At 36.4% G+C, this 13529-nt stretch overlaps 1 long non-coding RNA gene across 1 annotated transcript in view; it reads right to left on the bottom strand.

Moving 5' to 3' along the window:
* Positions 1 to 8353: 8353 nt before the first annotated feature.
* The window catches only part of LOC134141632 (uncharacterized), a 50371-nt gene continuing 45195 nt past the window's right edge, over positions 8354 to 13529 (bottom strand). Inside the window, exon 4 of the long non-coding RNA XR_009958679.1 lies at positions 8354 to 9722. This is a non-coding gene — a long non-coding RNA (uncharacterized LOC134141632). The remainder of the gene's footprint in view (positions 9723 to 13529) is intronic.

Raw genomic sequence — 13529 nt, forward strand, 5'->3', positions numbered from 1 at the left:
ATACAAAAGAAAGTTATTTTGAGAAGGGGACAAAAAGCAATGAAAAATCAGTGCCCAATGGGCACACTCACTTTGCAATTTTATTTCTATATAAAAAGCAGCAATTAATTACAAACCAGTTTTTATGCAGTTTTTGCCCTCTTTAAATGTGGAGTGAATTCTCCCTATAAGCTAATGAACTGAAGTGAAGCCAAATAGAGACCAGCTGGCTGAATTGCTAAGTAATTTTATCCACATGATTGACTTTATGATCCTTTCACTACAGTAACTAGTCTTTATTCTCACAATCAGCATCAACCATAATTCCAAGAGGGAAAAATGATTAAAAATCTAGAGAATAGAGAGGAGAGGTTTGTTTGATGTGGTACAGTGCATTCTTGCACACACTTCTTCTGTATAATAGGTGCTGAATTGCAGGTCTTTATAGCCTCCAAAGTAACACAGTGAATGCTGCCTCAAAGACATAATAAGCAACCCATGCCTAAATAATCATTACAGATACTCCATTAACAGAATCTGTGTGGCTTTTAACCATACAAATTGTTTTTTGACAGCTTGTAACCTTTCCAAACAGTTTCCTTTGGGCATTACACCACACTCAGATCTAATTTTAACTTTTGCTTTGTCTATAATTTATTAGTTTCTTTGGAGACATATAATGTATTTCAGTGGAATGGATAAATTCAAATAAAAGCTAAAAAAATCAATTGCTGTTTTAATCTATGAAACCTTTTCTCACTGGGAGATAACTAAAATCTGATGAAACATAACAGGAAAAAAAGGCTAAATGGTCTATAATTCCTGAGGGAATCTGTTTTACAACAAGCAATATTTTTTCTCGAATTATTTAAAATAGGTTATAACCAACTGAAAAAAAGAATAAAAGTAAAAACATATATAAATAAAATATAAATCCTTTAAAGCTGCTCCTAAGAGCCTCAGAGTTTGCATAACATAATAAATAACATGTTATAAAAGAGTTTAATGATGTATTGCAATGGGATAAAGAGCTAAAAAAGATGTACAGTAGTATCTTTTTTCCAAAGAGAGCCTGTAATTACAAATCAGTAAGATTAAGTTACATGACTTACGCAGAGCTAGAGGGCAACCATGTTTTTAAGAAACTGGTGGAAATATAACCACATATGTGAAATTAATATTGGGGATGCTGCAGCAGTATTAGGCAATCTGTATTGGCTGTCACTGCCATTACCTCACTTCTGGGGAAACCATTTCCAGAAATAATGTCCAGTAAATCACCATGTAGTAGTGATCAACACAGAAATACCTTAATTCTGGCAGTCAAAATTTCTCATTTCTTCCAATATACTTCCATAGTTTTCAACTGATTCGAGCACTTTTTCCAGAGTTTTTAAAACCGTGTATAACCAGGTAAACAAGTGTGTGTGCAATGTATGGAAAAGGGATTTGAGACAATTTAAGTGTTCACTGCTTGCACAAGGCCCTTTTCATCATAGACGTTATTCAGTGGCTAGTCACACTAAAATTAATCATCATAGTTGAAAGGAGTACAAATCAGATAGGCACAAAAGTCATCCTCTACTTAGAAACAACTGAACAGGTTCTTTCCTATCTCTTGAATCTTAAAAAGGGTCACTAAATTTAGAACAGTTTTCATAAATGACAAGGAAGGCAGAGTAAATCTTTAAATAAAATCTGAAAATACCTCTCTCAGTATGAATCTTAATTCATCATGCTAAAATTGGTGAAGATACATCAATATAAAATTAGAATAAGGGAGTTGTGAATCAAGCAGATTCAGGTCTTTAACTTGCATCTTACAACTGAGATATACCACAGCTTGCATATCTCAGGATAGCTGAAGAAATATTTTTGGTTACATGTAAGATTGTCAATAAGCTGATACTGAGAATAAAGATTGATAGGGAAAAGAAGTATCTGAATTATTAGAAAGGACTAGAAAAATAATATGGGACATTAAGACCAAGAAAAACAATAAGTATGAGAAAATCTCAGATTTTCTGTTATTTCCTGAGAAACACTCAGCATTTTTCCTAACAAACTAGAGTTTTTTGCTGTTTTTACTGTTACCAACAAGACTATTTGCAAATTAAGGCATTGAGAGTGAGAGGAAAAAAAAAAAAAAACTTAAACTATTCCAGTATTTCTATAAAGACTCCAGCTTTGATTTCTGTTATAATTAAGTAATTAAGACAGGTTTAAAATTTCAACATTCCCAGGACACATCCACTACAAGTGTGATGTGCCATCCAACAAACTGAATTGTCTGCAATAAGCCTGTGCCAACTTGACAGTTAAAAACAATTAAAAAACCATGTTGTGGGCAATTTAAATTCTGATAAAATTCAAGAAAGTTTGAGCTATTTCTTTATAATGTAATTTAAGGACTACATCTGGACTGATAATACATTATATACTATTCATCATTATCACCAACAGTAGCTAAGGGGTAGTTCTCAAAGCAACATGACTACCCTGTCTCAAATAGTTGTTCTTCTAATCCTGTCCCAACCCTTTCAATGCTGGCATGGAAGCACAGGTAACTTTCTGAGTATTTATTTCAAGCTATATTGCACTAATATAGCCTGATTGAGATGTGACAAAGCTGAAGAAAGGCTAAGTCATCATCCCTTCATCTAAATGGGATAATTAGTCTCCTAGCTGATCATAATTTGTAGAAAGCAGTGCTCTGAGATGCTGTTATGCATCTGAGATGCTTGTTTACATCAAGCAACCATAGAATGAACTGACCAATTGAGGATGTGAATTTAAAATAAAAGGGAACTAGAAAATTTTCACAGTGCATCTTTAACTTACTAATTCTGCATTCTTCTGGTTCAGGTACAATTAGTTGTTTTTCTTCTGTAAAGAAAGGCCAATTTGTTGATAACTATATAGTCAGATGTTACGAGGACAGTCAAAACTGTATGCTGTCCATATACTGCTGGCAGCAGTAACAGAAGTGTTATTTCTCCTAGTTATTCCAAGGAAGGACATGGCACCAGCATTTTGGACAACCTGCTCCATTGCTTGACTGTCCTTGTAGTGAAAAAGTTTTTCCTTATATTCTCTCTTGTTTCAGTTTATTCCTGTTGTCTTTCATTTTCACATCACCTACCATTGTGAAGATGCTGGGTCCATCGATTTGATAACCTTCTCATAGACACTGGCCAGATGTTCTTAGCCCCCTCTGAAGCTTCTCCAGGCTGAAAAAAAATCCTTCCCTCAGCCTCTCCTCCAAGCGCTGAGTGGAGGGAGATAATTACTTCCCTCAATCTACTGGCTCTGATCCTGTGAATTCAGTCCTATATGCTACCGGCTTTCCATGCTATGAGGGCACACTGCTGCTCATGGTGTGCCCTAGGACCTCTTCCACAGAACTGCTTCCCAGCTAGCCAATGATCAGCCTGCAGAATTGCGAGCTCCTTGTTCCAGGTGCAGGACTCTGCATTTGCCTTGTTCCTGTCAGTCCATTTTTTTCAGTCTGTGTAGGTCTTTTCTTAATGGCAACCTGTCCCTTGATCATATTGACCATTCCTCCTAATTTACAGTCATGTGCAAACCTGAAGAGAGTGCACTCCATCACCTCCCCAGGACACGTCCCAGTGCAGACCCCTGCAGTACTCCATTTGTCACAAGCATCCAGGTAGCGTACAACCCATTAACCACCACATGCTCAGCCCAACCACTAATTTACACATTTAGTTGATTACTCATCAAGTCCCTAACATCCTAACATGGGTAGATGGATATTGTGGAAGACAGTGTTGAAAGCCTTGCTAAATTCAAGCACATCCACTGCTTTCCCCTCATCCACAAATCCAGTCATTTAGTCACAAAGTAGTTCATCAAACATGATTTACTTTTGGTAAATCTATACTAACTGTCCTTAGTTACCTTCTCCTTCATATGTCCAAAAATAAGCTCCAAGGGACTCACTCCACAATTTTTGGGGGGATCAAAGTGAGGCTGACTTGGTGTAGTTCCTCAAATTGCTCTTTTTGAAAATGGATGCAACACTTGTCTTTTTCCAGTTGTCAGGGACCTCCCTAGCTCTCGACAACTTTTCAAAGATGATAAACAGTCATCTTGCATGGACATTAGACAGATTTTCAGCACTCTTGTGTGCAACCTGTCAGACCCTTTGGACTTGCACTGGTCAAGTTCTCTCAAGTAATTCCCAAGTCCACCCTCATATGCTGCCGGTAGTTCATCTCCTCCTTGAACCCTTTCACTAAACACAGAGGTCTGTGAGACCTTGGTAGTGAAGGCTGAAGTGAGGAAGGAATTGAATACCTCAGCCTTATCTGTGTTTGCTCTCACTAGATAACCTGCCCCATTCAGGAATTGGCCAACATTTTCCATTTTTCCTTTCCCTTTACTACTAATGTAGCAGTGGATGTTGGCCCTCACCTACTGGCATCAATATTAAGTATTTCAGCAATGCAAAAATATTCCTTCTTCCTTCAAACATAACAGCTTGGCAAACATTAAAAAAAAAAATCCTTGGATCTGGCATCTCTGGGAAATTATTGCCCACTGTTAAATTTCTGTTTCTGAACAAATGGATTGAATGGAAACTAATAGACATAATCTGGCATAATCTGTATTCAGACCCATATCTGAATGGAAATACTTTAATGGCAACGATGAATCTCAAAATCATAAGAAAGACAGCCAGAAAAGTTTTGAAGACAGATAGAATATTCCACCTGACAGTGGTCCAGTTATCTCCAAACCTTTCCTATTTGGTGTTTGTTTAGTCTACTTTTAAAAAAACTTCACTGATGAGGGTGCCTCCCTAACCTATTCCAGTGATCAGCTGTCCTTACCATAAGGAAGCTCTTCTGATGTTTACTTAAATCCCATTTACAGCCAGTATGCCATAGCAGCAAAATCAGAAAATAAAAAACAAAAAGTCTTTGTTTTATCTGCATAACATATAACTATGTATCTATAGTTATAGATTATCTCTATATAATTCCATTGTCCCATCCAGACAAAACTGGACTTTTTCCAAGTGAAAGTAGTCTGCACGATATCAGTGTTGCAGGATAATGAGCAACACCTTGATAAAAACAGCCAATTCCTGACATTAAAAAGAGAAGAGATTCTTAGGAATGAAGAGAAACTGCTCAGCCCATTTTAACTCTGTATCAAAACTCAACCTAGATACCAACACAAGCGATTAATGGTATGATTTCTACATTGCTTTTGTGCTATAATATGATTTCTGTTGGCACACTTTACTAATTAAAATTGCAGAAATATACTTGGAAACTAAATTATTCTGTTGAGAATTAATTGAGACCAACTTTATATATTTTATCATATTTTTGTGTACTTATACATATAAATATTGCAAGCTGGTTTCTCAAATGATGAAAAACACCAGTCTTCCATGGAAGTTAACTCATTTCGTAAGCCTGCATCAGCAAAATGCCTAGCCCCATTTTACCTAAATGCCTAGCTTTTACATTGTTATACACATTTATTTTATTTTCTAATTGTCACATCTTCCAGAGAATTATTGATTGCAGAAAGACAGATAAGTATTCCAACATGTTCTGACTTCAGTATTTAAGATTTAAATATCTAAATCTAAATTTTGGATCTGAGTAAGTTTATAAAGTTGCATACTTTAGGAGGAATAATGTGATATATATTCACATGGCACCTGAAAATCAAGACACTTTCCATAAGCTGCTTAACTTTGTCTAATTCACCTTTCAAACTTATTGTGACAGTTAGGTGAAAGTATCTGCACACCTTATGAAATTTGGGATAGGTTACTTTATATACAATTTTAATTAAACTTCTAAGTCCATTTTGGGATTAGTAATCTTCTACTTTCCTCATTTTACCTACTCACTTCAGTCATCATCTGATACTCCAAAAGATACTAGCATAGGTTCCACAGCAAAATGACACTCAAGTGAAATACAAGCACCTTTAAAATCTGTTAAAGAAGAGTTGAAATAAAAATAATTATAATTTTGTATTCTAGACTAATTTGTGAGTCCTATTATTTACTATTTCCATTCTTGTTTTCATAAATTTTTGCATAGGATGATTTTTATTCTGTATATATGAAAATAATTAAAATTGAATCAGTCTGATCCAGTAAAAAAAAAAAATACAGAAGACTTGTGAGCATTTAAAACATACCTAAGACAATTATGTATTAGAGTCCACTGACAGCATTACAATTTTCAAAAAGGTATATTTCAGGGCTAGACTAAGATTTGAAATGGTAATTTCTTTCTTATATAATGTCCTTGTTTAAGCTGAAATGATTAAAAACAAACAGACCCAGATTCATTACCCTGCTCTTTATCTGCTCTGGTTTTCTGCTAGTTTTCCAAAGAACAGGAAAAAAAAAAAAAAAAAAAAAAAAAAAAAAAAAAGTCAAAAATAGCTATATAAAGATTACCTTGACTTTTCTCTATGCACATTTTTTTATTAAAAATAAAATTGGATGATGAGTAGTTAGGTCACCTTGAGGATAGTAAATTAAACAATGAATAAACAAAGTCTTTCACAATAAAGAAGATGATGGAACACAGATTTTCTTAGCATAACAAGGTATGGAACCTGGCTTCAGTACTTCACCACAATAGTCTAAATTAAGAACAGCAGAGAACAAGTTAGAATCATACATGGTTAGGAAAAAAGGCTCTGTTTATAAACCGTAAAAAGAGGTATGCTATCAGCTGGAAAATTACAGTACTCTGAGATCAGTTTAAACAAAGTTTCCTCAAACAGCCTTTCCTTTTTCTGTGTGTCACAACATACTTGTCTCATTTTAACCTACAGAGTTCTTTTTTTTCCCCTTCCTTCTTCATGTCACATATTAAAAAGAACAAAATATTGTGAGGGAGGGGGAGTACAATTGAAATAGCATAAGAACAAGTGCAATTGTAGTTGTGTACCTGAGCAGAAGACATACTTTACAAAGTGACCCAGTTCTTAATTGCACTTGAAATTCATCTTCAGCATGACAATAGATCAAAACAAATAGCAGGTAAATAAGCAGGTTAAAAATAATAGAGCTCACAAAACTAGAAGTGGAACATTATAATAATCAGGGCTTGATCTAACTCCCACTGAAGTTCAATATTGCCACACGTCAATAGATTTTAGCCTGAGCACTTGTGCAGAAGTACAGTTAGTATTTATTTTTAATTATAATATTCTACTTCCTGTAGAAGTCCCATACTCTGAATCTGTCTAGTAAAACCAGTCATCTCCTGCATTATTCAGCTCATAGCTATTCTGAGCCAAAGAATTAACTGTTTTTTACTCTTTTTAACTTATAACAAATAACATATTAACCCTGAGGCTTATTAGCACCTCACTAGCCTCAAGTCACTATTGACAAAAATCAAAAAGAGACAAAGAGTAGGAAAAACTATAGCAAGCAGATAGATATAATACAATTTACAGGCAAGTACAGCTGTAGACTGATTTCAACACATCTAGATTTATTTGACTTGAACACTTCAATCACCTGATCTCCAAAAACTGTTCTAAGGAGTACGGTCAGCTTAAGACAGCCCAGTGCTGCCATGCATTTTACTATTTGCCAAAATAATAAAAGACAGAGTGCTTCCTAAGCAGGAAGGAGCCCAACTTGAGGATTCTAGCCCATAATTAAACAGTACTGCAGAAAAAAGTCTCCTCCAATCACAAGTCATTTGTCAGCAACCTTGCTGGCTATTATATAGAGATAAGTTGTTTGAGGACCCTGGGACCTTTGAGAATGAATGAAACCTCTTCAGCTTGTTTGTTTGGTTGTTTTAAAACTCACAGTTTATAAAACTGCTTGCAGATTTTATTGACCCTTTGAATATACTCTAACAGTGGCACAATTTCAGACTTCCAGCAACTGCTAGCAAAAGCTTTGCACTTAGCAGTTAAGGTAATTCACACATCAAACAGAAACTATCAATAAATCTCTATAAAATCATTGAGTTTGCTTAAACAAGGTTACTTTGGATTTAAACTGGTTATTGAAAAGAAAGATATAGAATACGATGGACTAAAATTTTACTTTAAAAGGAACTCTATATATGCTAAAGGTGTTTCACTAAATAAAATTAAAAACAATATTGACTCTGTAACTCCAATCAAATGTTAATAAGAGGAATAGGAGTGCAATTCTGACAAAATAAAAAGTAAAGATAGGGGCTACATAAGAATAACCACAACTTTTTAAAGTTTTTTTTTATATATATATATATATAAACTAAAAAAGAATCTAAGGATTTGGCCAATAACATTTATTGCAAAAGGTAATTACATTTAGAAAAAAAAAAAAAAAAAGAACAAAAATATAACCCAAATATCCCTTGTCCAGTTGTTTAATTCCCCAAATCAATTAAAATTATAGAATAATTTATGATAACAAATACACAACAAAACCCAAAGGCATGGCAATTCCAGCTTAAATGTTTCCCAAATGCTTCCAAACTTGAAGCTCTCACAAAAGTAAATCCTGCTTAAGGCATGCTGACATCTAAGCTGATCCCCAGCAAACTTACCCTTGCACTGGAAGCAAAATGGAAATCAGTGAAGACAGCTGGGCTGGTGCAAGCTAAGGATGAGGCTAGAAGCAGCACCTCTTCCAAGCTATTAAGTTCTACAAGCTGAATTAACTCTTTAGTTTGTCTTTGTGTACCATGCCAATCTCATGGAGCTTGCGTTATCTCTCTTTACATAGCTAGCATTTTTGTTTTTTACTGAGGGGTGTAGACACACTTTTGGAAAGAAGTCAGAACATCTGATGGTGCTCAATGGGACCAGTATCTGTGGCCTGGCTGAGGGTCCTGAGTCCCAGCTGCCACTGAGTTCTGAGCTATGCAGGAGACTGGAGACTCTGCTACTGGGGCAAACAGTGCCTTGAGCACAAGAATATGCCTTGATCTTCCCTGAGTTCACAACTGGTGCTAGATCCTCCTGAGCCCAGTGAAGCTGGATTCCAGCTAGTGCTGAGCAGAGGAACATACTTCACTTTCTTTTCCCAGCTTCAAGCACAGTATTGACTTGATGCAGTGTAAGGGGGAGGGGGAGAAAGATCTCTGTGCTTTTAACATATTGCCAAATACAGATACACTCTTCTTTGATCTCAGAGCGAAACATCTTTACCATCTGCAATATAAGCAGTCTGAATATGACTGTGAAAACAAATGTATGAACGTGCCTAACAACTTCCGCTCCTCTAGAAACTCTATAAACAAACATCTAAAGTTATTTTAGGGAAAAGTGTCTCTACTGTACTAGTATTACCTCATTAAAATGAGCAGTTTAAATACCATTTGATTTCACAAAAAGTAAGAACTGACATCTTGTAAAGTGCCTACAAAGGTCTATGAAACATGACATCTTATGATACAAAAGAGGAAGAATATTCAATGTCTAAATTAGCTGAAATCAGAATCAAGTCTACATCCTTAGATTAAAAGTACACAAAAATGCTAAAAAGAAAAAAAACTTAAGAGAATAAATATTAATCCCCTATTTTTATTTCTCCAAGATCTTCTACTATACTACCTGAAAATCCAACCTGCCTGCCTGCACTTATATAGCAAATGCTACTTGAGCATAGTAAGCGCCATATTCTCATAATGATTGATGACAGATGTCCGATCAGGTTCTTGTTACTGCGATCTGGAGGAGGGTGGGATCAGCAGAGCAGCTGCCAAAGGCCATAGGCAAAACTGAAAGAAAGAACAATGCAAATTCACAATTAGGGACTCTCTGGGGTGTGGGAGGAGAATGATTTGGCCTTTGCAGATTATTGCAAACCTGTTTTTGTTTAGGAAAGAAAAAAGCTTTATGCACTTTCAAGTTCCTGACCGATTTTTTTGTCCCATAACTATTCTTTAGAACCCCTAGGCCACTATATCAGCTGCCATATGTCTCTCACATTAGACAGCCTGGACCTTTTCCATCAGCTGCAAGAAACTTTCAACACATCTGGTATAGGCTTTTCTCATCAGCTGCTACGCGCCTCTGTGCATAATGACTATCAATTCCTTCCACTGGCTGCTATGCTCTTTGCAGAGCCTAGTGAATCTCTCCTAGCAACTACAATAGCCTTCCACAATATGTAATTAAATTAACATTTTTAGCCACTATAAACTCTCTCTTAAAGCAGCAGGATCCCTCCCCATTTTTCCCCTTCCTGGCACTTGACCCTCCCTTGTGTGAAGCTGTAAGACAAACTGATCTGGCTGAAAACTAGTCTAGAGAAAAAACAAACAAACAAACAAAGAAAAGAAAAAAAAAAGGGGGGGGGGGAAGTCTTTCCCTAAAAGACTTTAGAATCAGTTCTTAAACTGGTTCATTCTATATGTCATGCTGAGGAGGCAGCAGCATATTTCTGGAATGAGTGTCTAAGGATGGCATCAATATACTCTTTCTTTGGGCAACTGTAACTGTAACTTTCCAGCTCAAAATTTTACCTAGACATCCTTAGGCTGTGATTCCACAACAGTTAACATCAATCTAAAGTGTCACTTTGGAGACCCTCTCCCTTCCTCTAGTTCAGGAAATAAGCTAGCCAGAAGCTGTTCTTATAAGTGAAAAAAGAAAAGTGAAAAATACTTGCTGATTTTGTTGCATTAACTAGTTCATCATAAGATCAGATGAACATTATTGTCAACCAGAAGGGATGAATCATAGAATCGGTAAGGTTGCAAGGGACCTCTGGAGATCATCTAGTCCAACCTGCCCGCTCAGCAGGCTCACCTAGAGCATGTTAGACAGGGTTGCAGGCGGGCCTCGAAGATCTCCAGAGAAGGAGACTCCACAACCTCTTTGGGCAACCTGGTCCAGTTCTCTCACAGTGAAGAAATTCCCCCTCACGTTCAGGCGGAACTTCCTGTGCTTCAGTTTCTGCCCATTGCCTCTTCTCCTGTCACATGGGACAACTGAAAAGAGTTTGTCCCTGTCCCCTTGACACCCTCCCTTCAGGTACTTGTCCACATTGATCAGATCCCCCCTCAGTCTTCTCTTCTCCAGGATGAAGAGGCCCAGCTCTCACAGCCATTCCTCGTAGGGCAGGTGCTCCAGCCCTCTGATCATCTTCGTAGCCCTACGCTGGACTCTCTCCAGTAGCTCCATGTCTCTCTTGTACTGGGGAGCCCAGAATTGGACACAGTACTTGAGATGAGGCCTCACCAGGGCTGAGTTAGAGGGGCAGGATCACCTCCCTCGACCTGCTGACAACACTCTTCCTAATGCACCCCAGGAGACCATTGGCCTTCTTGGCCACAAGGGCACATTGCTGGCTCATGGTCAATCTGTCATCCACCAGCACTCCCAGGTCCTTCTCTGCAGAGCTGCTCTCCAGGTCAGCACCCAGCTTGTCCTGGTGCCTGGGGTTATTTTTCCCTAGGTGCAGGACTCTGCACTTGCCCTTGTTGAACCTCAGGAGGGGGAAGGAGTTGTATTGCAAAGGTCAAGGTAGCCAGGACTACAGAGTCACTGACACAGTTTGCCTTCATCTTCAGTGGAATTGCTGCTCTTAATTGTTAATTAGAAATTTTATATTTTCACTTCAGTGCATACCTGCTCTACTTAAGATTCTGTCAGACATGGAACTTCTGCAGAGACCTCAGAGGCATCACCACAGTTCCATGGTGAGTTCTAGAGTACCACCTGTAGTTACCCAGGACTGAAATATGGGTTTACTCGTACAAACTGAAAATCATTTTGAGAAAAATTTAAGCAAGGTCCATTTTAAAAAAGTATTTTCATATCTGAATAAAACAATGCATACATAACTACATTAAATGGGCATTTATAGAACAATCTGTAAATGCAGTATTGTTTTCCCTACCCACATGCACATAATATGTAGGCTGTTCTCTGATGCTAAGAGTAAAATGTTGCCAGAAGAAACACAATTATGACCGAAGAAAAAATGGCAGTAACTAAAAATCAGAACTAATGCATTCATTATATAAGAAAAACAGCTAAAATGTAAGAAAATTTTAAATATTCTAAGATTTCAAAAATAAACATATTTTTAGAAGAAATCATGTAAGATTTTGCAAATCTATCAAGTGATACTGCTTTTTTGCACCTGAACTACAAAAGAAACCTGATTCTGCTAACAATTAATTGTGGGTTTTTAACTACCACTTTCGTTTGGCTAACGTACAGTAAAAAGAAAATGTCTACCTCAGGTACTTTTCTAATGACAGTGAGGGAATAATTATTCAGCTTCTGCTGTCATGGTTTAAATCCCAAAGCTCAAGTTGAGATTAAAATGAACTTAGGCTACCTTTTTGTTACAGTTAAAATAATATACCTAGTAATTAAAATAACAAACCACTGAAGAACTACATATAGAATGTGATTGCTTTTGCTTATAGATTTAGCCTTGTATGGAAGAAGTCAGCATTTAAGATATCTGTAGGATAATCACAACATGAATCTGTTTTAATAAAGTAGGTTTCTGTAGAATTTAGCTCTTTTTTCACTGGAAGAAATACGGAGATAATTGAAATCTGAAGATTTTAATGTAAAAGTAAAATATTCATTATAATGAGAGATTACATAATGGAAAAGACAAAGGCAAATGATTAGAACACATCAGATGTATATAGCTCACTATCTACATCACTTGTTAGACATTATTTGACCTTTGCTGATAAAAAGCAATTTGGGACACTAAGCAGGAAAGTAGAGGGAAAAAATGAATTGGCTATACTCTATGAAAAAAAAAGTGCTAGAATTATAAGACCATCTCAAACTTGTCTTAGAGACATTGGGAAGGTAGCCAAAATCTCGAAAAGAGAAATTTAACTTGAGTTTAAGGATGTTGCTCTGTCTTAAAGACAAGATTCCAGAGAATCAAAGACATAATGGGTAGAGAACTGTTACAGAAGTCTTATGCTCTTGCTGGAGTGGAGATAAACCTTAGCTTACAATACATTATTTCTTAGGATAAAATCAAAACACAAGAAAAAATATTAAGATAATTACAAGGATGTGAATGAATGCAGGAGAAAGAATACAGAATTGTGAAAATCAGTAAGTTCAGCCAGAGCCCTAACTACAATTCCATAGTATTAAGGTATGTTTGAATGTACATGTACACAAGACAAAGGGCTGCTGAGAGTACACACTGTCTTAACAGAGCTTGAAGGTCCAATAATGTAAATGGCACTAAGAAATTAGGTTAAAAGTTGGCATTTTTTTCCCAGGTGCTTAAAAGCCAAATCACATGACTATGACTGACTAAACAACAAACCTGAAGAAATACTTGACCAATGTTATAGTGACATTAGCAGCTTTCTCAGCAGAAAATGACCCATAGTTCAAAACAAAATGTAGGAGTGTGTGGGGGAAGGGAATCTAAAGCAGTAACATGTTCCAGCTTTAGAGATGATCCATATGAATAAAGGTCCAAGAATAAGAACGAAGGAATAACAACATTCAGCAAATACAATATATACATTAGAGAATTTATACTGAACTAAGCAAAATGTTCAGTATAATATATATATATATAC

The sequence above is a fragment of the Rhea pennata genome, chromosome 5, assembly GCF_028389875.1.
Source record: "Rhea pennata isolate bPtePen1 chromosome 5, bPtePen1.pri, whole genome shotgun sequence".
Classification (NCBI taxonomy): domain Eukaryota; kingdom Metazoa; phylum Chordata; class Aves; order Rheiformes; family Rheidae; genus Rhea; species Rhea pennata.